Raw genomic sequence first — 7,080 nt, 5'->3', positions numbered from 1 at the left:
AAACCATCCCTGCTGCAATTAGTGCAACAGAGACAATTCTCAGGTCTCGCTACTGATAACCCAAACCAACATTTAAAAAACTTTCTTCAGTTAGCAGACACCTTTAAAACCAATGGAGCTTCTCCTGAGGCGATACGCTTAAGATTATTTCCCTTTTCCCTCAGAGATAAAGCTCTATCATGGTTAGATTCCCTTCCACCCAATTCAATAACAACTTGGGATGACCTTAGGAAAGTTTTTCTTGCTAGATATTTTCCCCCAAGTAAGACCGCTCTTCTTCGAAACCTTATAACTAGATTTACCCAACTCCAAGGAGAGTCGTTGTTCGAAGCCTGGGAGAGATATAAAGAACTATTAAGAGCATGCCCACACCATGGCTTAGAGAATTGGCTAATCATCCAAACCTTCTATAATGGACTTCATTATAACACTAAGATGACCATCGACGCTGCCGCTGGTGGCGCACTGATGAATAAACCTTACCCTGAAGCTAGTGCCCTTATCGAGGATATGGCCCAAAACCATCAATCATGGGGAGTAGAACGAGCGACAGTGGAAAAGAAGGAAGCCCAAGGAGGAATACATGAGCTAAGCTCTATAGACATGATGCAGGCTAAAATGGACGCGTTGGCCCTTAGAGTCGAACATATGTGTACAACTCCGAATACTGTAGCCGCAGTTTCGCCGAATTGTGAGATATGTGGAACGCAAGGACACCAATCCGCCGAATGCAATCTGTTAAATGAAACCAACACTGAGCAAGTGAACTATACCCAAGGGAACCCATTTTCTAACACATATAACCCTGGATGGAGGAATCACCCAAACTTCTCCTACAAAAATAATAACCCTATTCAAAATACCGCACCTCCGAGACAACAAGGTTACCAAGCCCCTAGAACAAATCAACCTATGCAACCTGTACCGCCAAACCCGAGCTTTGAAGAAATTGTAAAAGATTTCATCGTTGCTCAAAAACAGAAAAACAAAGAGTTCATGAACCAAAGCGTCCATGTTAACGAACTAATTACCCAGTTAGGAACCAAGGTTGATCAAATCATTACTCATAATAAGATGCTTGAAACCCAGATCTCTCAGGTAGCGTTAAACCAAGCCCCACAGACTACCCCTGGAGGACAGTTCCCTGGACAACCTCAACAAAACCCGAAAGGGCAAGCTAATGCCATTACTCTACGAAGTGGAACCGCTTATAAGGAGCCTTTAAACCCTAGATTAAGTGAGCCTGAAACTTCTAAGAGGAGTGAGGAAAAGGAACCAGAGAAGCCTGAAACCCCGGAAAGTCAAGAAAAAGGAGAAGAACCTAAAAATAAAACCTATGTACCACCACCGCCATACAAACCACCAATACCATACCCTCAAAGATTAAAGAAAACCCAAATCGATAATCAATATCAAAAATTCGTTAAGGTTATAGAAAAACTTCACGTAGAAATCCCCTTTACAGAAGCCATCACCCAAATACCTTCTTATGCTAAGTTTCTCAAAGACATACTTACGAATAAACGTAGACTTGAAGATCCGAAACCCGTGGAATGTAATTCTATTTCCGAAGATAGGTTAGCAAAGAAAGATAAAGATCCCGGAAATTTTTCCATTCCTTGTATTTTAGGGAATCATGTCATCGAAAAAGCTTTTCTAGACTTAGGAGCTAGTGTGAGCTTAATGCCTTTAGCAGTTTGTGAGAGATTAAACTTAGGAGAATTACAACCTACTAAGATGTCGCTTCAATTAGCCGATAGATCCGTTAAATACCCTATAGGCATACTTGAAGACGTCCCTGTTAGGGTGGGTCAGTTGTTTATACCTACTGATTTTGTTGTCATGGACATTAAAGAAGATGACGACATACCAATCCTCCTAGGTAGACCGTTCTTATCGACTGCTGGAGCCGTAATAGATGTTAAAAAAGGAAAACTAACTTTTGAGGTAGGTGAAGAGAAGATAGAATTTATATTGTCAAAATTTCTTATGGCACCTGTGATAGGAGATTCTTGTTATGCCTTAGATATCATCGAAGAATGCATTAGGGAATTAGAACAAGAAGAAGAAAATAAATCTATAAAATTGCCATCAACCCTTATTTTGGAAGATGACAATTATAAAACACCCTACATTGATGATAACCTTCACGAATGTTTATCTCTTACCCCAGATCCTATGCCTTGCCCTATGAAACCGACCGTAAAACTTAAGGAACTGCCTAAAAACCTGAGATATGAATTTCTGGATGAAGATATGAATCGTCCAGTTATAGTCAGTGCTACCTTAAACCAAAAAGAAACCGATCAATTATTAGAAGTTTTACGTAGGTACCCCTCAGCCTTAGGATATAAGATCTCTGATCTAAAAGGAATAAGCCCATCCGTATGCATGCATCGGATTTTGCTTGAAGAAGATTCAAAACCTTCCAGAGAACACCAACGTAGAATAAATCCTATAATGAGTGCGGTAGTTAAGACTGAAGTTCTTAAGTTACTAGAGGCAGGTATAATATATCAGATCTCGGACAGTAAATGGGTGAGTCCCGTGCATGTAGTACCCAAAAAGGGAGGCATCACAGTCGTGCAAAACGAGAAGGGCGAACCTGTAGCAAAAAGAACCGATGGAGGTTGGCGTATGTGCATAGATTATAGAAAATTAAATAAAGCAACTAGGAAGGACCATTTCCCATTACCATTCATAGATCAAATGTTGGAGCGCCTAGCCAGACACTCTTACTTTTGTTATTTAGATGGATATTCAGGATTCTTCCAAATACCTATTCACCCCGAAGATCAAGAAAAAACTACCTTTACATGCCCAGTTGGAACTTTTGCCTATAGAAGAATGCCTTTTGGACTTTGTAATGCTCCTGCAACTTTCCAACGCTGCATGATGTCTATCTTTGCTGATTATTTAGATGGAATTATGGAAGTATTTATGGACGATTTCTCAGTTTGTGGATCAGATTTCAAAAATTGTCTTGTCAACCTTGAGAAAATCCTGGAGAGATGTGTGGAGGTAAACCTTGTGCTAAATTGGGAAAAATGTCATTTCATGGTCACCGAAGGGATTGTTTTAGGACATATAGTTTCCGAAAAAGGTATAGAGGTAGATAAAGCAAAAATAGAAGTCATAGAGAATCTAAAACCGCCGAAGACTATCAGGGAGATAAGAAGTTTTCTTGGACATGCCGGATTTTACCGACGTTTCATCAAAGATTTCTCCAAAATAACAAAGCCCTTAACTGGTCTTTTAATGAAAGATGCTGAATTTATCTTCGATGAAAAATGTACTGAAGCATTTAATCTTCTGAAGGAAGCTCTGACTTCAGCACCTATAATGAAACCCCCTGATTGGTCAGAACCGTTTGAGATAATGTGTGACGCCAGTGATTACGCTGTTGGAGCCGTTCTAGGTCAGAGAAAAGATAAGAAGTTACATGTGATTTATTATGCCAGTAGAACCCTAGACGCTGCACAGCTCAATTACGCAACAACCGAAAAAGAGCTCCTAGCTGTAGTTTTTGCAATAGACAAATTTAGATCTTATCTAGTAGGAGCCAAGATTATAGTTTATACCGACCATGCTGCCATTCGTTACTTACTAAGCAAAAAGGATGCCAAGCCTAGGTTACTTCGATGGATTCTATTACTGCAAGAGTTTGATTTGGATATCCGTGATAAGAAAGGCACTGATAATGTGGTAGCTGATCACCTATCTAGGCTAGAATACCTGAAACCTGATCCAGTTCCCATAAATGACGATTTTGCCTATGATAGACTGATAGCCCAACTAGAAACCATTGAAGAAGATAACCCAGACCCTCATGAGTATTTTCAAAAATCCTTAGCCATAAGTGATGTACCTTGGTATGCAGACTTTGTTAATTATCTAGCCGCTGACATCATACCCCCTGATCTAAACTACCACCGGAAGAAGAAGTTCTATAGTGATGTGAGAAACTTCTATTGGGACGAACCATTTCTTTTCAAGAGAGGTAAAGATGGCATTTTCCGCCGTTGTGTTCCAGAAGAAGAGGTAAATAATATAATTGAGCATTGTCACTCTGCACCCTATGGTGGACATGCAAGCACATCTAAGACCTACGCCAAGATTCTTCAAGCTGGCCTATTCTGGCCTACTATGTGGCGTGATGTCCATGCTTTCATTGTCAAGTGTGATAGATGCCAACGCACAGGAAATATTTCAAGACGTAATGAAATGCCGTTAAGAAATATCCAAGAAGTAGAACTCTTCGACGTATGGGGTATAGACTTTATGGGACCGTTCCCACCATCTTTTGGAAATCAGTACATCTTAGTAGCTGTTGACTACGTGTCTAAATGGATTGAAGCTATCGCCGCACCCACAAACGACACCAGAGTAGTCATCAAATTATTCAAAAATTATATATTTCCCAGGTTTGGAACACCCCGTTTAGTCATAAGCGATGGAGGATCGCACTTCATATCGAGAATATTTGATAAACTTTTAAGCAAGTATGGAGTTAAGCATAGAGTAGCAACACCATACCACCCACAGACCAATGGACAAGTGGAAGTATCTAATAGGGAGATAAAACAAATCCTCGAGAAGACTGTCTCTATATCTAGAAAGGATTGGTCACAGAAACTTCAAGAAGCATTATGGGCCTATAGAACCGCTTTCAAAACTCCTATAGGAACAACCCCTTATCAACTGGTCTATGGAAAATCATGTCACTTACCTTTTGAATTGGAACATAAGGCCTATTGGGCCATCAAAACTTTGAATTTGGATTACTTGACAGCTGGTGAGAAACGTATCCTTGACATCCACAAATTAGAAGAGCTCAGACAATCTGCCTACGAAAATGCCATCATATACAAAGAAAGAACAAAAGCTTGGCATGACAAAAGAATCATAAGAAGAGACTTCAAAATAGGCGATCCTGTTCTCCTGTTCGATTCTAGGTTACGACTTTTTCCAGGTAAACTCCGTTCGAGATGGACTGGCCCTTTCGAAGTATCTAAGATCCTGAGATCCGGTGCTATTGAAATCAAGAACCAGACATGTAAACCGTTCATCGTCAATGGACAGAGGTTGAAGCCCTACGAAGGAGGTGACATCCCGACAACATACACCTGCCATACTCTGAGTGATCCACCATATCCTTCCGATGATGTTTAAATATCGGTCGTCGAGCTAATGACGTTAAACAAGCGCTGCATGGGAGGCAACCCATGGTTTTTCTTATTTTTTGTACTTTTTACTTTTTACTTTTACTTTATTTTGTTTATATTATTATTATTATGTCAGGACTAACGATTGAATGTTTTATGTGCTTTCAGGACTTGTTTGCTAACCTTGTACAGAATGCAGAACCCTGATGACATGCACGTGGCCTTTAGAGATGATGCACAGAGAGAGCGTTACTATGTTCACATGAGACGCCCTATGGCTCCTACCAGGTACCCTGACCATGACTGCATGGATGCCTTGGGGATAGAGCCAAGCGTCAGATTTTTATGCCATCAACTCCAGTGGGAACAGTTTGACTACAGGAACAACACTTATAGGAACTTGACTCTTGAGTTCCTCAGCTCGTTTCATTATGACCCCTGGGCTGGACCCGATGGACTCGCTGTTTTCAGGTTGTTCGGGATTGACTACTCATTCTCTCACAAGGAGTTTGGTGATTTGCTAGGTTTCCAGACTACTCCTGATGCTATTCCAGATACACCGATGGGGTATTTTATGAGCAGAGAAGTGGAAAAGTTTTGGACTAAAATATCCGGCGGAGGGAGCCAAGATCCTTCTACCCAGTTTTCTCAGGTAATCCACAACCCTGCATTGAGGTACTTCCAGATGATTCTAGCACATTCTTTCCTAGGTTTTCCAGATACAGAGACACTGCTAAGTGAAGAGGAGACTTTCCTACTGTTTTGTGCGACTCAGTCTCGCCCTGTTGCTTGTGGCAACTTTCTGTTAAAGGGCTTGGCTAGTGTTGCCAGATCATCCGTAGGCATCCTCCATGTCGGTGGGATTGTTACACAGATTGCTACTGCATTGGGTCTGTCTCGCAAGTTATTGCACCTCAGGACCTTCTGCTTCTACACCACCCTGGATATTGATTTTTGTCTTGATAGAGGACTGATGAGGAGGGCTTCTTTTGAGCCCAACATGTTTAGACTGCTGATCGACGGCGAAGCGATACACTATTTCACATTACCAGATCAGCTGATGACCAGTGTCCATGATCCTGAAAATTGGAGTTATGCTCTAGAGGGTTATGGAGAGACTGTCGAAGAGCCGAAATCGCCTCCCGCCGCTGAGTACACTCCTACACCTCTTACTCCCCAGATCACTGTTATGTCTAACAATTTGTCTCTGCAGCCACCTGACCTACAAACACAGATTTATGAGCTCCGTAAGGAGACTGCCCTGCTCAAGCAGGAAGTGGCAGACTTAGAGTTACAGATGCAGGTTTCTGATCTCACTCATGCCTCAGAGACCGATGCTCTACATCAGGCGATTGAAGAGCTTCGGAGGGAGATAGCTGAGTTTCGTGGATCAAGCCAGGAAAAGACGCCTACCACATGACTCATTCTACCCTGACAGCATTACCCTAGTATTTTATTTATCGCATTTCCAGACATATTTTACTTTACTGCAGCTTTTATATTTTCATGCACTCTGAATTTCTTATATATATACATATTATGCACTAATGTTAACTTTTTCTTTTTCTTTTGTTTCTTTAATTATTTTATTTTTTGTCGTGCAAAGAAAAAAAAAATATAAGACAAAAATATTTTCATTTTTGTCTTTACAAAAAATATGCAAGCCTCAAGCCTTGAAAAGAAGAAGAAAAACGCTATTCAGACCCCCCGGAAGACAAAGGTGCAAGAAGGCCCAAAAGGAGGATCCAAAACCACAAGGCCCAGGAATTGGCCTTGTGGCGGGCGCCATAGGCCCTGTGGCGGGCGCCACACCGTACCAACAACAAGTACGGGGCTGAATCCCCATTTCCACCATTTTCATCCCTTTCTTCACCAAAAACCCATTTTTCCAACCTTCCAAATCCTCCTTGAACCC

The 7,080-nt window shown here is 41.3% G+C and overlaps 1 non-coding gene across 1 annotated transcript; it reads right to left on the bottom strand.

Moving 5' to 3' along the window:
- Window positions 1-273: 273 nt before the first annotated feature.
- Window positions 274-380, bottom strand: LOC127109517 (small nucleolar RNA R71). The gene has a single exon (XR_007796794.1). It is a non-coding gene; the product is annotated as a small nucleolar RNA R71 (small nucleolar RNA).
- Window positions 381-7,080: the final 6,700 nt, after the last annotated feature.

The sequence above is a fragment of the Lathyrus oleraceus genome, chromosome 7 (assembly GCF_024323335.1).
Source record: "Lathyrus oleraceus cultivar Zhongwan6 chromosome 7, CAAS_Psat_ZW6_1.0, whole genome shotgun sequence".
Classification (NCBI taxonomy): Eukaryota; Viridiplantae; Streptophyta; class Magnoliopsida; order Fabales; family Fabaceae; genus Lathyrus; species Lathyrus oleraceus.
This window is presented reverse-complemented; position numbering and strand designations above follow the sequence as displayed.